The 22914-nt window shown below is 46.1% G+C and overlaps 1 protein-coding gene across 1 annotated transcript in view; it reads left to right on the top strand.

Annotated features, from left to right (window-relative positions):
- Window positions 1–22914, top strand: part of LOC141058479 (alpha-N-acetylgalactosaminide alpha-2,6-sialyltransferase 2-like) — a 229386-nt gene that overhangs the window by 194503 nt on the left and 11969 nt on the right. The gene's annotated exons all lie outside the window — the stretch shown is intronic.

Here is a 22914-nt window from a genome sequence, read left to right as displayed (position 1 = left end):
GTCTTTCCTTGTGCAAATGAGAATTAAAGATGATCCTTCTACAATGTGACAGCCCTTGAGATATTTGTAGACAGCTATTAAGTCTCCTCTCAGTCTTCTCTTTTGCAAGCTAAACATTCCCAAATCATGCAACCTTTCCTCATAAAACAGGGTTTGCAGACCAGTCACCATTCTGGTCGCTTTTTTCTGACCTTGCTCCAGTTTGTTGATGTCTTTTTAAAATGTGGTGCCCAAAACTTGACACAGTATTCCAGATGAGGTCTGACCAAAGAGGAGTAGAGGGCAATAATGACTTCACGTGATCTAGACTGTATGCTTCTGTTAATACATCCTAGAATTGCATTTGCCTTTTTTGCTGCCGCATTTCTTCTTGTGTAGAGCAAGACAGGGAGGGGGGAGCAGTTGAATTACCCCCGCCCATCGCACCGGACCGTGGCATTTTACATACATCTGAACCGATATAAAAAAGGTATTTATGCATGAAATGTGCGGGGTCAGGGGGAAGCAAAAGTACTAAGAGAATCCTTATGTGACACACAATTGAATGATATCATTATATGATATCTCAAAAAAGGGGTGACAGATTCCCTTTAATAGGACAGTGAAGAACAGTTGATGTTACATTTCCTTTCTGAGAGACAACAGATGCAAAATAGGAATTTAAAAGTTCGGCCTTCTCAACATCCTGTCTTACCATTTCATCATTTTCATCCTGTAAAAATCCTATAGCAGCTTTGACTTTTCTTTTACTTTTGACATATCCCCAAAATCCTTTATTATTGCTTTTGACGTCTCTTGCAAGCCTCAATTCATTGTCAGCTTTAGTAATCTGATTTGTGCCCTGCAGGTTCTGCAGACAGAATTATATTCTTCTTTAGATATGTCTCCCTCTTTCCATTTTATAAACATTTCTTTCTTCCCTTTTTATCATGTGCTTAAGTTCTGTGTTCATCCATCCTGGTTTCCTGAAATGCTTCCTATTCTTCCCTCTTTTCGGAATTGTTAACAATTGTGCTTTGAGAATTTCATTTTTCAAGATTTCCCATCCTTCCTGGACATTTTTGTCTTTAAGGATATCCAGCCATTGGATCCCTCCAATTCTCTTTCTGAGTCCCTTAAAATCTGCCTTTCTGAAATCTAACCTTGACGTCTGAGTCTTCACAGGTCTTCCTCCTCTAGTTATCCAAAATTCTAAAATAGCATGGTCGCTACCTCCTAGGGTCCCAGCCACTTTTACCTCCTCACCCATTTCCTCCCTGTTTATAAGGATTAGATCCAAGGTAGCAGTTCCCCTTGTTTTCTCCCTTACCTTTTGGAAGATAAAGTTGTCAGCAAGAGAGGATAAGAATTTCCTTGACCTGTTAGTTTTGCCTGAGAGAGATTCCCAACAAATGTCTGGATAGTTGAAATCTCCCATGACAACTATGTCATATTTTTTGGAGAACTCGGCCATTTGATGCATAAAAAGTTCATCCATATCTTCAGCTTGCACAGGCGGCCTGTAGTAAATGCCTACAATGGTGTCCTTTCCATTGTTCTGTCCTTGTATTCTTACCCAATCAGTTTCCACAGAACTCCCAGTCTCTGAAGCTTCAATCTCTGTGCAGATATACGTGTTTATAACATACAATGCGACACCTTCTCCTCGTTTATCAAGTCTGTTTCTTGCAAATAAGTTGTATCCTTCTAGCCTTGTATTCCAATCATGTGAATCGTCCCACCAAGTTTCAGTGATTCCAATGACATCATATTTCTTTTCCTGTGTAAGTAGTTCCACATTAAACCAAATTAAACCCTAGCAGCCTATTAGCATATTGGTTACTCCAGCAGCTGCTAAGCACAGCTCTGCTGAGGTGAACAGAGATTTAACCCCTGTACTTCCATGCACTAATACTGGTTGCCCCTACAGTTCCTGATGTTACCCTGGTCACCTGGTCACAGCTTCAGTGGCAGTTTCACCTATAGCACCTTCCCACGGAGTTGAATGTGGCAGGCATAAATGTGGGTCCAGCTACTCCTCTTCTGATTCATCACACCACCGTTCTTCAAGTCGGCACAGCAAGCACTCCACGCATTTGCATCAGAGGTCCAGAGATGTCACAGATCCCTGTCCTAGATAGCACTCTCCATTCTCTTCAGAGCTAACCAGCGCATCTGTGAGTCCCAATCGTCAACCTCATCCTCATGGAGAAAGACCCGAGTCGAGGATATCTGGGTCGCCCTCCCAGGGCTGTGGGGTACTCAGTACCGGGGCCGGTGTCGGTAGGATGTGTCACGACAGCAGTGACCCGGTCCGTGGCCCTGGGCGCCCAAGCAATGGGGAAATGTAATGGTGTAATGGAATAGTTCGTGACGCCACCTGTGGTGTTTGGCAAGCAAGATGTTAAGCCAACGCTGCGTGCAGATCCTCTGGGGCTGATGGTGTGTTGCAGCATAGATGGTGTAGCTCCCCACAGGTGAAACTGTAATCCCAGGGCAGTGTATAGGCGCAGGCGGTGTGAGGAATGCTGGTACTCAGATGTAGCGGTGCTGACGGTGTTGGCGCACAGATAAATGGAAGACACCAGGGCTTGCAGTTCCAAAGCTTTACTCACAGTTCGTGGTACACACTGGTGACCGTCTCCGTGCCGTGTCCTCCGGGGCAGAGACACAATCAACCTCTCGGGCAAGTCAGGCTTCTCCACTCCAACACTCCGCCAACATGTACCTTTCATGATCGACTCCTCTATTGCACCTTTTAGTGTGAAGAGCTCCAGTACCGTGGTACTCTGAAGTTCCTCCTGTCAGATGTTCCCAACAACTCTACTTGTATGACAGACAGCTGTAGCCTCTCTCGGGGACTCCTTTCTCCAGAGTCCTGGCTCTCTATTCAGTTGCTGTTGTGCCCCAAGTCTTGGATGGGAGCAGTGCATTCACAGCCAACCACTCCACCGGTGTCTGCTGCAGAACCATAAGTGTCCATACAACCTCGGGGACCGGGCCCCGGCCTTGCGCTGAGAACCTATAGGCAGAGTTCCTCTTCCAACCCACAACTCCTCTCAGTTCTCCTACTCCTTCGTTCCGCGCTGTTCCCTCTCTCTCCCATGGAAGCCCAGGCCGCAGCTCTATGTCTCTCTCCCTCCGCTCCTCTCCCGTGCCAGCTGGCCCAGGTCACCGAGGCAGCCGCAGCACTCCTTCCTCCATCCCTCCCTCCAGGGATCCGTTCTCAGTCTCTCCTGACTGACTGACCCTCAGACTGATCTGAAATTCTAAACTTTCCCACTCTTTTATATCTAACTCCACCCACCTCCCAGCACATCTCGTGTTATGAAGCAAGGACCCACGAAAGGTGCTCTGCTACCCTCTAAGCATGGAGCCGCAATCTGGTCCATTGCTGAACTATCCTGTGTGTGGGTGCAGGTGTTGGAGTGTGGAAAGGAGTTCCCAACTTACCTAGGTGGTGGGGCACTACACGTTAGGAGAAGGTGCAGTACCTCTGTGGCGACTGAGCCTCATGGGCGCCACATATCATCCAGGGCTTCTAGCCTGGCTAAGAAAAAGGCTTTTGGTACAATCTTTTGATAATCAGTGGTGTGCAGGTGCGTGGCCCCATTTGCAGATGGACCAAGTATTTAGCGAAAACCTTCCTTTGCTTGAACTTTTTCCTATTGTTGTAGCTGTTGAAATACGGGTGGCCATTTTGCCAATAGAAAGTTTGTTTTTAGAATGACACTTTTAGTTTGGTTCAATGCATACATTGTTTGTCTTCATCTTTTCTCTAGCACTGTTGTGTTTGCATCAAAATATCTGGTTTAGTTCACTCTATGTCCCAGGAATTGATAATTGTGTTGCTGATGTTTTATTAAGTTTTAATTGGCAGATTTTCAGAGAGCGCCTCCCCACTGCTCATCCGGTGGGTTTGCCTTGCCAGTCTTCCCTGTGGGATCCAGTGACGAACAGCTGATGCCTTTAGTTCGATCTTCCATTGCCCATTTAACATGGCAATCTTATGGTAGGGCTTGAGGAAGGGAGTGCCTCTCAGGGCCGGACTGAGACCAAAAAACAGGCCTGGCACAAAAAAATTCACCAGCCCACATACAATGAATGTCCTCACCCAAATCGTAGAATACTGGCAGGTTGTGCCAACTTTTGCTTTAGCTCACACGCACACGTATCTAACACACACACGTATCACACAGCTCACACGTATCACGCATGTATCTCACACATACACACACAGCTCACACGTATCACACACACATGTATCACACAGCTCACAAAAGTAGCTCACACACAGCTCACGCTCACACACAAACACACACAGCTCACACACACGTATTTCACACACACACACAGCTCCCACGTATCACACACATATCTCACACACACACATATCACACAGCTCACACACACAAGTAGCACACACACACAGCTCACACTCAGCTAACACGTATCACACGCATTTTTCACACCGTTCACACACACAGCTCACGCTCACACACAGCTCACGCTCACACACAGCTCACGCTCACACACAGCTCACACACACGTATCACACAGCTTACACACACAAGTAGCTCACGCTCACAGCTCATGCTCACACACAGCTCACACACACAGCTCACACACACACGTATCTCACACACACACACATGTATCTCACACACGTATCTAACGCACGTATCTCACACATACATGTATCACACAGCTCACACACACAGCTCACACGTATCACACGTGTATCACACAGCTCACACACAGCTCACACACACAGCTCACATATCACACACGCATGTATCACACAGCTCACACACATAGCTCACGCTCACATGCACAGCTAACACACACAGCTCACACACGCATGTATCACACAGCTCACACACAAGTAGCTCACACACAGCTCACGCTCACACACAGCTCATGCTCACACACACACAGCTCATGCTCACACACACAGCTCAAACCCACACAGCTCACACATCACGCATGCATGTATCACACAGCTCACACACACACACACTCAAGTAGCTCACACACACAGCTCACGCTCACACACACAGTTCACACACAGGTATCTCACACACATACGTACAGCGTCGGACTGGAACACCTTGGGCCCACCAGAGAAAATCATTCTTGGGGCCCACTATGTAGCTGCATAGAGTTAAATACCAGACCACCAATTGTGCGGTAAAACACGCTAATATCAGGGTATAATATAAGGTTGTACATGTCTTAATTATGTAGCAGGAGTTGGGGTAGCCCCCTCATAGAATATAAAGCAGCCCCCTCATAGAATATAATGTAGACCCCTCATAGAATATAATGCTGCCCTCCTCATAGGGTATAATGCTGCCCCCCTCATAGGGTATAATGCTGCCCCCTCATAGGGTATAATGCTGCCCCCCTCATAGGGTATAATGCTGCCCCCCTCATAGGGTATAATGCTGCCCCCCTCATAGGGTATAATGCTGCCCCCCATAGGGGTATAATGCACTCCCTCATAGGGTATAATACTGCCCCCCTCATAGGGTATAATGCTGCCTCCTCATAGGGTATAATGCTGCCTCCTCATAGGGTATAATGCTGCCCCCTCATAGGGAATAATGCACCCCCTCATAGGGTATAATGCTATATAGATATAGAGTTAGATAGATATAGATAGAAAGATAGATGTAGAAATAGATATAGAGATAGATAGTAGATAATGGATAGAAAGTAGATAATGGATAGATATAGATAGAAAGATTCATAGAGATAGATAGAGATAGATAGAGATAGATATAAAGATAGATATAGAAAGAAATATAGATAGATAGATCGATAGGTAGATAGATATAGAGATAGATAGAAAATAGATAATGGATAGATAGATAGATATAGAGATACATAGCTATAGATAGAAAGATATAGAGAGATATATAGATAGAGATAGATAATAGATAGAGATATACAGATATTATAATAATAATAATAATAATATAGACATATATAGATAGCTATAGAGATAAATATATATAGATGGCTATAAATAAAAATAGATATAGAGATATATATAGAGATAGATAGATATAGAGATAATAGATAGAGATAGATAGATATAGAGATAGATATAGAGACAGATAGATATAGAAAGATAGATATAGAGATAGATATAGAGATAATAGCTAGATATAGAGATATGTATAGAGATAGACAGATATAGAGTTAGAAAGATAGATAGATATAGAGAGAGATATAGAGATAGATAGAGATAGCTAGATAGATAGATGGATAGATAGATATAGATAATAGAGATAATAGATAGATGTAATAGATAGATATAGAGATAGATATAGAGATAGATAGATAGATCAATATATAGATAGATAAAGAGAGAGATAGAGATAGATAGATAATGAGATATAGAGATAGATATAGAGATATAGTGTTAGATAGAAAGATAGATATAGAGATAGATAGATATAGAGATAGATAGATAGATAGATATAGAGATAGATAGAGATAGATAGATAGATAGATAGATATAGAGATAGAGATAATATATAGATAGCTATAGAGAGAGATATAGAGATAGATATAGAGAGAAACAGATATAGATATAGAGATAGATATAGAGATAGATAGATATAGATATAAAGATAGATAGAGATAGAGAGAGCGGTAGATAGAGAGAGAGATAGATATAGAGAGAGATAGATACAGAGATCGATAAATAGATAGAGAGATAGATATAGATATAGATAATAGATAGAGATAGATAGATAAAGATAGATAATAAATATAGAGATAACAGATAGATATAAAGATAGAGTAAGATAGAAATATATAGAGATAGGTAGATATAGATAATAGAGATAGCTAGATAGATAGACATAATAGATAGATATAGATATAGATAGATATAGAGATAGATAGAAAGATAGATATAGAGATAGATGTAGAGATAGAAAGATAGATATAGAGATAGAGCGATAGATAGATAGAGATAGATAGAGATAATAGATAGAGATAAATAGATAGATAGATAGATAGAGAAAGATAGATAGATATAGAGATAGAAAGATAGATATACAAAGAGATAGATATAGAGATAGAGATAAATAGATAGATATAGAGAGAGATATAGAGAGAAATAGATATAGATATAGAGATAATAGATATATATAGAGATAGATATAGATATAGAGAGAGATAGATACAGAGAAAAGATATAGAGATAAATAGATAGAGAAATATAGATAGATATATACTGTAGATATAGAGATAGAGCGATAGATAGATATACAGAGAGATAGATATAGAGATAGATAGAGATATATAGATAGCTAGCTATAGAGAGAGATATAGAGATTGATATAGAGAGAAATAGATATAGATATAGAGATAGATAGAGATAGATATATAGATATAGATATAAAGATAGATATAGAGATAGATAGAGCGATAGATAGCGAGAGATATAGAGATAGATAGATACAGAGAAAAGATATAGAGACAGATAATGGATAGATAAATATATAGATAGGTATAGAGATAGATAGATATAGATATTAGATAGAGATATATATATATAGATAAAGATAGATAGATATAGATGGTAGCTAGATAGATAATAAATATAGAGATAATAGATATAGAGATAGATAGAGTAAGATAGATAGATATAGAGATAGATAGACATAATAAATAGATATAGAGATATATATAGAAAGATATAGAGATAGATAGATAGATGTAGAGATAGAAAGATAGAGCGATAGGTAGAGATAGATATAGAAATAGATAGATATAGATATAGAGATTGATAGATATAGATAATAGATAGAGATAGAAAGATAGATAGATATGAGAGATAGAGAGAGAGATATATAGAGATAGATAGATAGATAGAGAGAGAGAGACAGATAGAGCGAGAGATATATAAAAAAAAAACAAAAAACACAATACTCACCTCTCCTCCTCGCTCCCACGCTGATCCCGGCCTCAGTGTCAGGAGCTGCCCCCTCTGCCAGACACACAGCGGGTGCGCGATGTAGTGACGTCATCGCGCACTGGCTGTGAGCCAGGAGCAGAGAGGACTGAGGGCGGCGCCGGCCCTGATTTACAGCTGTAGTCTGCAGAGCGGCTTACTGGGCTGGGGGCGGGGCCTCTGGGGGGTGGAGACCTGAAATGATATTCACTGCTTCGCAGTGAATATTCATTTCTCTTTAGCAGCGGGGACAGGGGCTCCTGCCTCCTGACACCCGCTGCTGCTCCGCTGGCAGGGGCCCCCATAGCAGCTGCATGGTGTGCGACACACCACTGGCTGGGGGCCCCTGGAGCAGCGGGGCCCTAGGCAACTGCTGGCCCTGTATGCCTGCAGGTGCCAGGGCCCACCAGATGCCAGGGCCCACCGGAGAATCCACCGGTTCTCCGGTGGGCCAGTCCGACGCTGCATACGTATCACACAGCTCACACGTATCACACACATCTCGCACACACATATCACAAAGCTCATGCTCACACACACAGCTCACACACACAGCTCACACACAGACACACACACACACACGTATCTCACACATGCACGTACCACACAGCTCACACACACACGTATCTCACACACACATATGACACAGCTCACACACACAGCAGGAGAAGTTGTCACTGTGCTGGCAGGAGCTTATCTCTCCCTGGGAGCATGCCACTTATGCTGACCTTTCATCTTTATTGCTGCTGGCTGTCTCCATCAGGCTGAATTCACACGTAGCGGTTTTTTTTTAACGTTTTCGCAGCGTTTTTAAACGTGCGATTTTGCTGCGAAACTGCAAAAAAAAGCATCCCATGCAATCCTTTGCCATTCCGCACGTGCTGTGCTAATGCTGCATATTTTTCCACGGCGGAATTGCATCGCGGAAAAATACACAGTATGTTTATTCTTTGTGCGGAAACGGGGAAAATCCACACACATAGGAATGCACTGGTCAGCTTACTTTGCATGTGGCTGTGCCCACCATACGAAAAGTAAGCGGAACATTTGGGAATGGTACCCATGGTCTGGAGGAGAGGAGCTTCTCCTCCAGGCTCTGGGTACCATATCCCTGTAAAAAAAAAAAAAAAAATAAAATAAAAAATCATGTTATTCTCACCTTCCGGCTGTCCTCGCAGCGTCAGCAGGCCTCATTGATGCTCCCGGCAACTCCCGTTCCCAGGGATGCCTTGCGACAATGACCTTTGATGACATCGTTGTCTCGCGATACCATAGGGATCTCCGTGGGAATACCACACGTGTGCACATAGCCTCAGAATTGAGCTGCCCAGAAGGACAGGAGCACTGGCCAATCAGTGGCAACCTGGGTTCTGGGCAAAGCATTCAGGGCAAGAGCCCCCGGAGTTTTCACGTTAGCGACGCCTCTGGAAGACAGCACACCAGCGTCAGACAGAGAGCAGAGAGGCGTCCTGTGCGCGCCGAGGCGGCCTTTTCAAATTTCTGACTAAGCCCTGTATGCGCGCACTCTCCTGCTTGCCCGCACTGACGAGGGCCGCGGCCGTGCTCACACACTGACGCGGGCGCTGCAGCCCTTATCGTCGCGTGCACCAACAAATCGCGAGCGCACACAGAGCCTAGTCAAGGTTAAGGGGCCTGCAGCCCATTTTGTAGTTTAGAGCCGCCAGCCAACCGGGAATCTGCCCGGCTCGGCAGATTAGCAATTTGGGCCTGGTGCCTCTTGATTAAGGGAAGACCAGTCCAAAATTGTTGCCAGTCCTGACATGAAGTAGCAATTGAGTTTATTTTGCAGCTCCGTAAGAAGGGAGCTTCATAGTTGGTGCCGTGGTCTGCCTGGAATTTCTGTTACGGTCCTTCTAGGGTTAATCCTATGTGGCCTCTCTTTGGTTTGGGGAGGGCTATAAGTAACCGCACCGGTGCTATGCTCATTGTCAGTGATACATCCATTCCTGGCTGAGTAGCTGACCCTTGTATACCTGTGTATATTGCCTGCTTCTGTACAATTGCTCTGTGTATGACCCTTTCCGTTTCCCGTTTTAAATTCGTCTGCTGATTCTGTACTTTATGTGATACTCTTGGTTCTACCCTGGCTATGTCCCTGACTTCCCGTCCACCTGTTCCCTTGGTACTGCGTTGCTCTCTCTGGCTTCTGACTCCCCGCTTGCTTCTTACCGCTCTATTCGTGTTACCCGCTTGTTACTGCGCTGCCCTCTGGTCTGACCTCGGCTTTACTGACGATTCTCCTGGCTCTGCTGGGTCCCACTATCCCTAGCTCCACCCCAGTCACTCCCCCAGTGGTCACGTGTTGCAGGTCCTGGTCCTCCTGCAGCCCACTTTCAGCCGTGTTTACATTCCATTGCAGGAGTCCTCGCGTTTCCCCAGCACGTCTTTGGACACATGTACAGTCTCTGGTGGTGAGTCTGATACAGTGTCCATCATAGTTGGTTTGGCTTTTTATTTTCATCTAGTTGAAGAGCCCGGCGTTGCCTGGGCATAGTAACCAACTGTGGTTAGTTATAACAAATTATAATGATTATATTGCACATAAAAACCATGCATCTAATCCTATCCTGTGTGATACTGACTGCTGAGCCGTGTATCTAATCCTTTTCTGTGTGATACTGTCTGCTGAGCCATGTATCTAACTCTATCCTGTGTGATACTGACTGCTGAGCCGTGTATCTAATCCTATCCTGTGTGATACTGACTGCTGAGCTGTGTATCTAATCCTATCCTGTGTGATACTGACTGCTGAGCAGTGTATCTAATCCTATCCTGTGTGATACTGCCTGCTGAGCCATGTATCTAATCCTATCCTGTGTGATACTGACTGCTGAGCTGTATATCTAATCATATCCTGTGTGATACTGACTGCTGAGCCGTGTATCTAATCCTATCCTGTGTGATACTGGGCTCCCCCTGCGCGAGGGGAATGCGCGGGGTTAAAATTTCACCTCACAACATAACCTATGACGCTCTCAGGGTCCAGAGGTGTGACTGTGCAAAATTTTGTGGCTGTAGCTACTACAGTGCAGATGCCAATACATACATACACTTTTGCCCCATTATGTAGATAGGGGTAAAATTGTTTGGTGAATTGGAACACGCGGGGTTAAAATTTCACCTCACAACATAGCCTATGACGCTCTCAGGGTCCAGACGTGTGACTGTGCCAAATTTTGTGGCTGTAGCTGCGACGGTGCAGATGCCAATCCCGGACATACATACATACATACAGTACACACCCACATTGAGCTTTATATATTAGATTATTAGGATGGCCAGACATCACTAAGGCCTTTTTCGTTAGATAGGCTTTAAAAGGGTGAAAGAGGCACAAGCCAGCATGGAATGTACATGCCCAACTTCTCTCTCCTTGTTGGGTCATATAATTTCTCTTACACCTGTGATTTGTTGTTTCCACATTGAGTCATCTTTTTCATCAGCTGCATTTGCGATTTCAGTTTTTGGCACATTACCCATTAGTGAATTAGCTCCTGTGACGGAGTCAGCTTCTGCTGAGTCGATTTCTAGAGTGGACCCTCTGGGTTGTGGCACCCACCTAGGGCGAGCTGACCTTGTGAGGAACCACCCCCTATACAGGGAATGTCAGGGGCAAGACCAAGGGGGTGAGCCACCACAACTGCTGGAACCAGACGGCCGGCTCAAGGAAGACACGAGTGTGAGTGTCTGGCAAAAGGGAATGTGCAGGATAGAAGACAAGACAAAGCGTGGTCTCAGGGTATCTTCATTAAAGCGTGGACTCAGGGTAACATCAGGTGCAAGACATAATTTCGAGGACAAAATGATACACAGCAAGGGATGCGAAGGCACGCCAAGGTCCAAGGCATGGTAAGTGTTAGGCATTGGACTCCGGACATTTGGCAACGATCAACAGGCTCGGCACATCAGGCTGCGGACATCAGGCCGCAGTCATCAGGCTCCGGACCTCTGGCAGCGATCGGGAGGCAAGCCAGGCAAGGAGGCACGCCAGAGTTCAAGACATACTAAGGTCCAAGGCAGAGTTCCAGGCAGGATGCGTGCTAGGAGACACACCAGGGTCCACGGTAGAGTTCAAGGCAGGGTGTGTGCTAGGGGGCACACCAGGGTCCAAGTCAGGGTGCGTGCTAAGGGACACGCCAGGGTTCAGGCTAGGGCAAGGGCCTGCACATGCTAGGAGGCACGCCAGGATTCGTGCTAGAGGGCATGCCAGGGTACAGGCTAGGGCCTGTGCGTGCTAGAGGGCACGCCAGGGTACAGGCTAGGGTCTGTGCGTGCTAGAGGGCACACCAGGGTGCAGGCTAGGGCCTGCGCATGTTAGAGGGCACGTCAGGGTACAGGCTAGGCCTGTGCGTGCTAGGAGGCATGTCAGGGTTCATGGCAGGGCCTGCGCGTGCTTTAGAGAAGCACGGGGAGGTATGCCAAGGAGCAGGCTAGGGCCTGCGCGTGCCAAGAGGGCATGCAAAGCACAGTGCAGAGACAGCTTGAGTGCAAGGAAGCACAGAGCACGGCTGGGGCACTGGCTAGCTCGTCGGGCTGAGGTTCAGACAGGCGGGCAAGACTGAGGCAAGCATGGCTGAGGCACAACAGGCGGACACAGCTAAGACACTGGCTGACGAGCACAGCTGAGGCACAAGCAGGCGGGCACGGCTGAGGCACAAACAGGCGGGTGAGAGAAGGCCAGGCATGTGCAAAGGGCACGCGAAGAAACAAGGCAAGGCAAGGCTAGGCAAAGTACAGAACGAGGAGCGGAACGTAGGCAGAAGCACAGAGACGGGTACAAGAAAGAGAAGCGGAGCGTATGCTAGAGCCCAGAGCCGGGTCCGAGACATAGAGTAGAGTACAGACAGGTAGCGGAACGTATGCTGAGGCACAGAGCCGGGTACAAGGGAAAAGCGGATCGTATGCCAGAGCACAGAGCCGGGTATATGGCAAAGCACAGAGTATAAGACGAGACTTGTGCTAAAGGAGCACGGGAAGGTAGAATACAAAGGTAATTCTTAAAGCAGAGTACAAGGCCAAAGCGCATACAGACCGCACGGCGAGGCACAGTACGGAAACAGGCTTGTGCAAGAGAGCACGATAGGACAAAGCAAGGAAGGAAGCAGAGTTTGTGCAAAAGGAGCACAATAAGATAGAGGTTAGGAAAGACAGGCAAAGCAAGAGAACATGGAGAGTACTACACGGCTAAGAATAGCAAAGACAAAGCATGGCACAAAAGACAGTGCAAGACATGGCACAGGACAATAGACAGAGTACAAGTACAGAGCGGGTGCAGAGATGCACAACAGGGCAGGACCAAACAGCCTAGCAGGGAAGCAACACGATACTCAGGCCCCAACCATAGGAAGAGGTGGTCTGATATAGGGCATTAGCATCTGGACTTCCGGGTCAGGACCAGTTGAGGACTACCGGGTCGAGTCCTCCAGGATCATAGAGAGGATCACATGGTCAGGTCCTCCAGGACCAAAGAGAGGATTGCTGGATTTGGTCCTCCAGGACCATAGAGAGGACCACAGCAGGCAGAGCAGAGACTGGCACGCACAAAGCAACGGCATGCATCCATGGTGAGGTACGCGTGCACACTAGCGATGGCACACAGCCATGAGAGGTAGCACATGTGCGCACAAGCAATGGCGTATAGCCATGAGGTGCACGTGCACACTGCTCCAGGGGTCATGCAGCATAACAGTCATGAGGTGCGCGTGCACACTGCTCAGGGGTCATGCAGCATAACAGTCATGAGGTGCGCGTGCACACTGCTTCAGGGGTCATGCAGCATAACAGACATGACGGGCATGACAGTTCCAACTTCAAAAACAGGTCAGTGGTTGATTTATTACTTGACATAGTGACTGTTGGGGCTAGGCTACTTTCACACATCAGGTTTTCGGCGTCAGGCGCGATCCGGCGTCGTGCCGGAACGCCGGATCCGGCAAATGTTTAGTAAAACCTGATGTGCCGGATCCGGTTTTCTGCCGGATCCGTCTTTTTCTTGACAGACAAAACCGGATCCGTCTCATCCGGTTCATCCGTTTTTCTATCCGTTTTTCGACGGATTACGCCGGATCCGGTTTTTAAAATTGACCCTTGTGGCCTTCCGAACGGGATTGGCTACTGGAAAACTATATATAGCATGTTCCTACAGCCCTTCTTTGACAGGTTGTAGAGGAGAAAGTGCAGGTTGGAGAGAAGAGCAAGTTACTGGCGAAGATGGATGTTGTCATTGGAAATATTTTGAAGAATTTGGCGGATTTTATAGCGGAGGCAAATCGTTTGAGGGTGATTGTTCTGGAGAAGGAGAGAGCGAGACAGCAGCGCATCAGGCATCGTAGACGACGTTTGTGGATCCACCCCATCACAGCCAAGAGAATGACGCGTGGGGTCTATTCTACACTCTGCATGGACCTTCGACGAAACCCGGATAAATTTTTTGGATATGTTAGGATGAAAATGGAGAATTTTGATTACTTGGTGGAGCGCATTGCACACCGCATAAGAAAAGCGGACACCTATTGCCGCTTCTCTGTTTCACCCGCAGAGCGTCTGATGGTGACTTTAAGGTAAGCCACATTTATTGGATGTGATCGCATCAGAGCACACTTTCACTGCAATCTTGTTGGTGGTAATTTGTATCTCCAAGTGTTATAGGTCAGTTTTGGTATGTAATGCTGTGATTTAAAACTAATTTATTGTTTGTTAATTCCCCACAGATTTCTTGCAACTGGAGAATCCCTTTCATCACTGCATTTCCAGTACAGACTCGGGATTTCCACCATATCTGGAATTGTGAAGTACACATGCCGTGCACTGTGGGACTCCTTAGCTGAAGAGTTTTTACCAGAGCCCACAACAGAGAGGTGGATTGAAATTGCTGACAAGTTTCAACAGATATGTCAGTTTCCAAACTGCTTGGGCGCTGTGGACGGGAAACATATCCGCATTGTAAAGCCAGCTGGATCGGGATCGGAATATTTCAATTACAAGAAATATTTTTCAATTGTCCTCATGGCCATCGCTGACGCGGAATACAAATTTATTGCGGTTGATATTGGGGTCTATGGCCGCTCCAATGACTCTCAAGTTTTCAAACTGTCTGCCATGGGGCGTAAACTGTATGGAAACACATTCCAGTTCCCACCACCTAGACCGCTGCCGCAAACATCTGGTCCACCTATGCCATTTGTCTGTGTAGGGGATGAAGCCTTCCAGCTGTCAGAACACCTTTTGAAACCGTACTCTAGCAGAGGATTGACAAGACCAAAACGCATTTTTAATTACCGCCTCACAAGAGCAAGAAGAATGGTTGAATGTACCTTTGGTATTCTGACAGCCAAATGGCGGGTCCTATTGACTGCGATCAACCTCAAGACAGAAACTGTGGACGAGGTGATCAAAGCGTGCGTGGTACTCCACAATTTTGTTATCTGCAAGGAACCCATTTTTTTGAGGACACCTCTGAAGAAACCACCTTGCAAGATTACCATGACATTACCACTAGAAGTTCTGTGACGGTTTCAGTAATGAGGGACAATTTTGCACTATACTTTATGTCACCTCAAGGCAGAGTACACTGGCAGGATGACAGAGTGTGAAAGATTTGTGCCCTAACCAAACTTGTGTACCTTCTGTACCAACAGTATATACCTTTGCCAACCAAAGTTGGCTATCTTGTCATGGTCTCTATTTTTAGCTTTAGGCCACAGGTGTGTACCTGGTTGTGTTTTATGCAAAGTATTTCACCTTTTAACAAAAGTTGTGTACATTGTTAGGAAATCACCAACAATAAACACAACTTTTTAGGTGAAATACTTTGCTTCAAACACAACCAGGAACACAACTGTGGCAAAAAGCTAAAATTTACCCACAGTTATATACCTAGTTTTGAATACCATTTCACCTTTTAAATAACCTGTATTTAACCTTTTTCGCCGCAGAAAGAAATGACAGACAACCAGTGTAAAATAATTTAACTTTTATTGAAAAATGTTTTTTTTAGTAAACTTTTTTAAAATGTTAATAAACATGTTTAATAAAAATTTGAAACTATAAAACTGAAACCATAAAACTGGTCATTTTTATTTAAATACACACATTATAATTCTGTGTAGTGTGTGGTGGAAATACTGCTGTAGGGGCTGCGGGACACTTCGACACTGGGAGTGTGGAGAGAGGACTGGGATCGTGGTGGGGAAGGAACAGTTAGAGGTGAAGGTGTGGAAAAAACTACAGAATGGGTGGACACGTGGGAAGCAGAAGAGGTGGTGGGTGGTGGAGTGGAGGGTTGGGCAGGGACTGTAGGAGCAGATGATGTTGATGGCAAGTTGTATGGGGAAGGAGTTTGGTACGGGGCAGGTTGCTGGAAGTGGGGAGATGTCTGGTACGGGGCAGGTTGCTGGAAGTGGGGAGATGTCTGGTACGGGGCAGGTTGCTGGAAGTGGGGAGATGTCTGGTACGGGGCAGGTTGCTGGAAGTGGGGAGATGTCTGGTACTGGGGAGGTTGCTGGTACTGGGGAGTTTGCAGGTACTGTGGAGGTTGCTGGTACTGGGGAGGTTGCTGGTGCTGGGGAGGTTGCTGGTGCTGGGGAGGTGGATGGTGCTGGGGAGGTGGATGGTGATGGGGAGGTGGATGGTGCTGGGGAGGTGGATGTTGCTGGGGAGGTGGATGGTGCTGGGGAGGTGGATGGTGCTGGGGAGGTGGATGGTATGTAATAGGAGGGGGAGGATGGAAAGTGGCTGGAGGTGGATGGTATGTAATAGGAGGGGGAGGATGGAAAGTGGCTGGAGGGGGTGTAGATGTAATAGGAGGGGGAGGATGGAAAGTGGCTGGAGGGGGTGTAGATGTAATAGGAGGGGGAGGATGGAAAGTGGCTGGAGGGGGTGTAGATGTAATAGGAGGGGGAGGATGGAAAGTGGCTGGAGGGGGTGCAGGTGGAGGAACTACTGTGGTGGGAGGAGGAGGTTGGGAGGTAACTTCCTGGAGAGCAGTGTGGCATGAATGCATTACATGCATCTGCTGGGCAGGAGAGAGCGTTTCCATGCGCTCCACAACAGACCTGAAAAAGGTGTGGTTTGGCGAAGATCTTGCTTCTGAATGCATGGTTTGCAGAAGTGTCTTCACCTCCAGAATGCTGGAGTTGATCTGCTGATAGTCTGCGGAGATTTGCTCTGACAAGACTTTTAGACAGTACTGGAAAGATGCATTCAGATGCAAGAACTCTGGCGCATAAGTCTTTTCCTGACCCCTCTGCCGCTGCCGCCCAGTACCCGCAGGTGTACTAGAGGTGGCAGGGGCAGAAGGGTGGGGTAAAGGGAAAGCGATCTCCTCACCAGCAGCTTCATGTAATGTAGGCGGCCACGATGCTCCTGTGCTGGTGGATGGGACAGATGGGTCGAATGTGTTGGAAGGCTGGGAAGGTGCAGATGTACCGGGGCGGTCGAAGTGTCCCTCGGTGCCGGTCTCCTCAGGGATCGCCTCAGAAGGGTCCAATCGTGCCGGCTCCCGAGTGCTGCTCACCGTGCTGTGGAATAAAGAGAAAAAAAAACAATTAAAATACTGACATGGTATGGCCCTGGCTGAAAAAAAAATTTACATCTAACATTTTTTTTCACATGTGGTGTGTAATATTTACCTTCTGGTGACCATTGTTTCCCGGAGGAACGACAGGGCTTCTGCGTACTTGTACTTGCTCCTGCGTCCTCCAGATCCACTCGGGGCCCGCATCTCTTTATTGAACTCCTTCTTGAAACGATCTCTCACAGACCGCCACCGATTCACAATTCTGTTCCCTGAAACGAGAAAGGAGTGGTTAGTATACAACATCAGTGTTTCCCAAACTCCAGTCCTCATGGTCCCCAGGGGTCATGTTTTCAGGATTTCCACAGTAAATAGAAATCCTGAACACATGATCCGTGGGGACCACGAGGACTGGAGTTCTGGAAACACTGGTTTAAATCAAGCAACCGGTACTGTATATACTTACGCTCTGTAATCTGGGCCCGAACATCGAGGTCCTCCCAGCGTCCCACAAGGAGCGAACAGATTTCCTCCCAGAGTCGTCGGGTAACGATCAGGTCAGCGTGGCGGCGGTCAGCCATATTCCAGAGCGGCTCCCTTTCTCTGACGAGATCGATGAGGCGGTCCACATCAATCCCTCCATCCTCAACGTCAGAGTCGGGAGCACGCTGTGAAGGCTGTTAAAGAAAAAGACAAAAATAACATAATTAGCCTCCACAAAAGAAATGAAATAAAAAGTGCAAAAAAAAAAAAGCAAAAATATTTATACTTACACGCTGGTGACCGCCGCGTTGCTGTCGCCGACGACCCTGGGAGGCACTGCGAGGACCTCTTGGCCAAGCACCAGATTGGGAAGACTAGAGAAGAAAACAAAAAAAGTTATGTCTTTGGATGTAGGCATTTGTTTGCTGTGTGTGGTCTGCAGAACATTGTTTTCTATGTGTTGTGTGTAGTGTGATGTTGTGTTTCTGCGTTTGATGCAAAAAACTTACCAATTGTGAGCCCACTCCAGGTGTCTGTCCACCCCTTCCTTCTTCTTCTGGGAGCTCCTCTTCATCTTGTGATTCCTGTTTTGAAATAAAAGGCCATGAATAGACATATATTACAGAGAAGATGGATTTTGGAAATAAAAACTTACCGTCAAACGCTGACGATGCGAGGGAGGGCTCCCAGAAGATGATGTGCTGTCTTCCTGGTGGCCACACTCCATGCCTGTGGGTGGTGTTGCAGCTGCTGCCATTGCTTCTGCTGCTGCTGCTGCTGCTGCATCTATTGGGCGGCTGTTGAATAAAGAGAAACAAAGGGCCAATGAATATCTTGATATTCAATAGCCCTAGTTTGGAGGAATGGGTGATTTGATAATTACCGTCTCTCATCTGCTGCTGGACTCCCCTCCCGTTGTTCAGCATGCTGCTCCAATTGGGGTGGTGCTGATGGTGCTGCTGCAGATGTCTCCTGCCTTCTCCTGCGCCTGGTTGCTGTCTTGGGTGGCATGTTGGGTGTGGCTGTGGGTCCCACTGTCTTGCTTTTATATATGTCTTGTGGGCAGAGCTACTGAGCATGCTCAGACCAAAAAACCGGATCCGGCCGCCGGATCAGGCTTTCGCCGGATCCGGCGCATTGCGGCGCTCATAGGCTTTCATTGTGTGAAAAAGCCGGACGCGCCGGATCCAGCGTGTCCGGCTTTTTCGCCGGAGACAAAAAACGTTACAGTAGACGTTTTTTCCAGACGCCGGATCGCGACACATTGCGACACATTGCCGGATCCGGCGCAAACCGGATGAAACGCATGGCCATCCGGCGCGATCCGGCGCAAATGCAAGTCAATGGGGGGGAAACCGGATCCGGCATTGCATTTCGCCGGATCCGGTTTCTGTCAAAAGCGCCGGATCGCGCCTGAAGGCGAAAACCTGATGTGTGAAAGAGGCCTAACACAATACGTTTCCATGTGTGCCGCTCAAAAACAGACCCAGTGAGCAGGGGCACTTGGGTTCTTTTTCACTCGGTTTCTGGTTCAGTTTGCCCAGTTAAATTAATTTACAATTAATTATTTTAGGATGTAGATGTGGGGGTATTTTGTTCTTGTCACTTATGGATGGATCTTCCTTAACAAAATTTCAAATTCAAGTGATTTTTTTCGTAGGTGTTTATAGGTTGCGGGAGTTTACTCAGGGAATCACGAGATACATTCTTGTCAAATTGGGTCGCTATTGAGGCTGCCATTGCAGGTTTGTCCAAGCAGAGTTTCAAAGTATTAGTATGTGGTGTTCAGTTTGTTTTGTACGATATTTAGACCTGATTTATCAACTTAATTTTTCTTTTATTTTGGATTTTTAGGTTCTGCCAGGCAATCTGAGTAGCTATTAGGCCATTCTTATTTATTCTGGGTAGCTCAGGAGGCTGAAAGCCATGCAAAACCTGGACTTTGGGGGGCATTGATGTGAATTAGAGAGTCAAAGTTTTGCAATGGCTCAAGTCTTACATGAGGTCGTCAATATTGGGAGAGATGTTGCTGGTCCAGTGATATGCGTTTTACATGTGGGTGGCAACATCCATTGTCCCTGCAAAGTGACCAAATTGATAATGATGATGAGATTGAGCCTGGATCATTTCCCTAGTTTCTTCCCTGAACTCCTCCTGGTTTGGTTCTGAAAGAGTTCTTCGTGTGTATGTGATCGGAATGTGTAAATGTTTGCAATGTGTAGCTATGTGTGTAATAGATAAGCACGAAAAAAACGGAGAAAAAGGAGTTGTTCAAATGCATATTAAACAATTTTATTAGTTGTAAAACAACAGCAGTAAAAGTCATACAAAGTTATAAGGGGCAAAGTACAAAAAGATAAATCAGTGAATATACCAGACCAGCTATGTGTCCTTCAAGAAAGTCCCAAGTAATATCCAATACTGTAAGTTCAGGTGCGGCAGCTCACCACTTTAGTCACAAAAAACATATGGCAGTATTATTTATAGGCACAATAGACCTCACAGTAAATAGTCATCAGTGGGAACACACCACTTCCCAAAAAGGGGAAGGAGGAAAAGGCCAAGGATGGAATGAGAATAAAGGCTAGATGGGACCCTAAGGTGCTTTTCACGTGCAACATTTTACAGCTTTCTCAAGGGGATGAATTAAAAGATACAGGAAGGACCTTATGAACTCTATGACCCCAGGCACGTGCAAGTAACGTGTTTAACAGGCGGCCAATGATATCACTCTTATCAGCGCATGCGCACCGGGCCCACTGCACCTGGCAAAGATACCACAGGCGTCATGCCCCAAGTGCGTATGAGTGGGGACGAGTGTAAAACGAGGCCCCCGAGCAAGCACACCAGGATGCCGGGATTCGTGACCAGGGCACAGCTGCACGGCGAGCATGCGCACAGTGCGTATATTGGCCCCACAACGACTGTCACTAATATAATATAGACTATTTCCACATTAATAACAACCGCAATCCAGAAGTTAGGCTGGTTTCACACTTGCGTTTTTTTTTGCGGGATTTTAGCGCTAAAAAACGCATGCGATTTTTTCCCTATACTTTGCATGGGATGCGCTTATGTGCGCATACACATGCGTTTGTATGCGTTTTTCCGCGCATGCGTTTTTTTGCGGTATGCGCTCGGGCGCACAAAATGCATCCTGTTGCATTTTTTTGGCGTCCGACTTGCCTCAAAAAAACGCATGCGCACGCAATGCGTTTTTTTACAGCAAGACACCCATTATAAGTCTATGGGTGCGCATATGTACGTATTGGCATGCTTATGTATGCGTTTTTTTGCGCATGCGTTTTTTTTTTTACCATTAGTTGGACAATGGAATTTAGGGGTTTGGGTTAGAGTTAGGGTTAGTTAAGGGGGTTTAGGGCTAGGGTTAGGGTTAGCTAGGGTTTAGGGTTAGGGTTAGTATGGTTTGGTTAAGGGTTAGGGTTAGGGTCAGGGTTAGGGTTAGTATGGTTTGGTTAAGGGTTAGGGTTAGGGTCAGGGTTAGGGTTAGTATGGTTTGGTTAAGGGTCAGGGTTAGGGTTAGGGTCAGGGTTAGGGTCAGGGTTAGGGTCAGGGTTAGGGTTAGGGTTAGGGTCAGGGTTAGGGTCAGGGTTAGGGTTAGGGTTAGTAAAGTCATGGTTTGGGTTAGTGTGAGGTGCCACCTAATGTTGGAAAAAACGCAAACGCGGTAAAAACGCACTAAAAACGCATACAAACGCATAAAAACGCTGCGTTTTTTTCATGCATGCTCATAAAAATGCTTGAAAAAAACGCAGCATTTGTATGCGTTTTTTCAATGCGTTTTTTTGCGGGAAAAACGCGCTGCAAAAAAAAGCAAGTGTGAAATTAGCCTTACAGTGGCTCCAAAAATAGTGGTACAGTAATTTCATTGTGGAGTAAAGTGATTCCATTGTAGGAGAGAGTGGCCATGTAGAGGAGTCTAGATCCAGCCAATGTGAAGGCATGTAGTGACCAAAGGCAGGGGTACCCCAGGTACATCCTGACATCAGTGAAAATATAATCTTTTCTAGCAATAAAGATTCAAAATAAAGCACAAAAAGTATAAAAACACTAGAACTCTAAGATGTAAAAATGAGAATGGGGATAAGGTTGCAGGGATACCATTAATTACTTATAGAAAGGAAGAGAAACTCAAGGACTCATTCAGGCCATTTGGGGTCATAGTGCGAAGAGTGACAATCCATTTTACCTCACACTGAGCCAAGGCTTTTTTAACATTGACACCACGGGTGCCCAAGAGGATGGCATCAATCCCCCTTACTTGAAATGATCTCAGATTACAATCATGATGTGTCTTGAATTGACGGAAGATTATTTTGAGCTCAGATAAATCAGCCACTGTCTTGGGCGCACCAAAATCACTCACATTCTCATGAACATGTACCCTGAATTCTCTTGATGTGAGGACAATATATGCAAAATAAATAATACTAATACTGCCACCTGAAATCCAATGTCTGATCTGATATTCTTTCTGGCCATCTACAGAGTGGAAGGTAGAGCATCAAAGGATATTGGCGCAGGCAAGGCAGTGGCCACATGGGAAAAAGCCAAGGGTTGGTCCACGTGACCCGAATGGATTGCTTTTTGCCGGTACATAATGGCTTTTAACCAGGAGGTCATATTTTTTATGTCCTCGAGATCATTAGGAGAAAGTCACTCAGGGAAGGCCAAAGGGAGGGATCCGTGAGCAAAATTGGCCAATGTTTGGACATACAGTTGTGGCCAAAAGTATTGACACCCCTGCAATTCTGTCAGATAATACTCAGTTTCTGTTATGGTCGGCGGAACGCACCAGATATAAAATAATAGGAGGTGTGTTCGCCGCCCGGGGTCCACCGTGCAGTAGATGGTAAGACCGCTGCTGGGTAATGGCAGATGCACCAGAAGGTGAAGTAGTGCGCACGGGTTAACGTCATCCGAA

The sequence above is a fragment of the Dendrobates tinctorius genome, unplaced genomic scaffold (assembly GCF_039654945.1).
Source record: "Dendrobates tinctorius isolate UK_male_01 unplaced genomic scaffold, ASM3965494v1 ptg000212l, whole genome shotgun sequence".
NCBI lineage: Eukaryota > Metazoa > Chordata > Amphibia > Anura > Dendrobatidae > Dendrobates > Dendrobates tinctorius.
The sequence above is the reverse complement of the archived record's forward strand: the minus strand, read 5'-3'. Positions and strand labels throughout refer to the sequence as shown.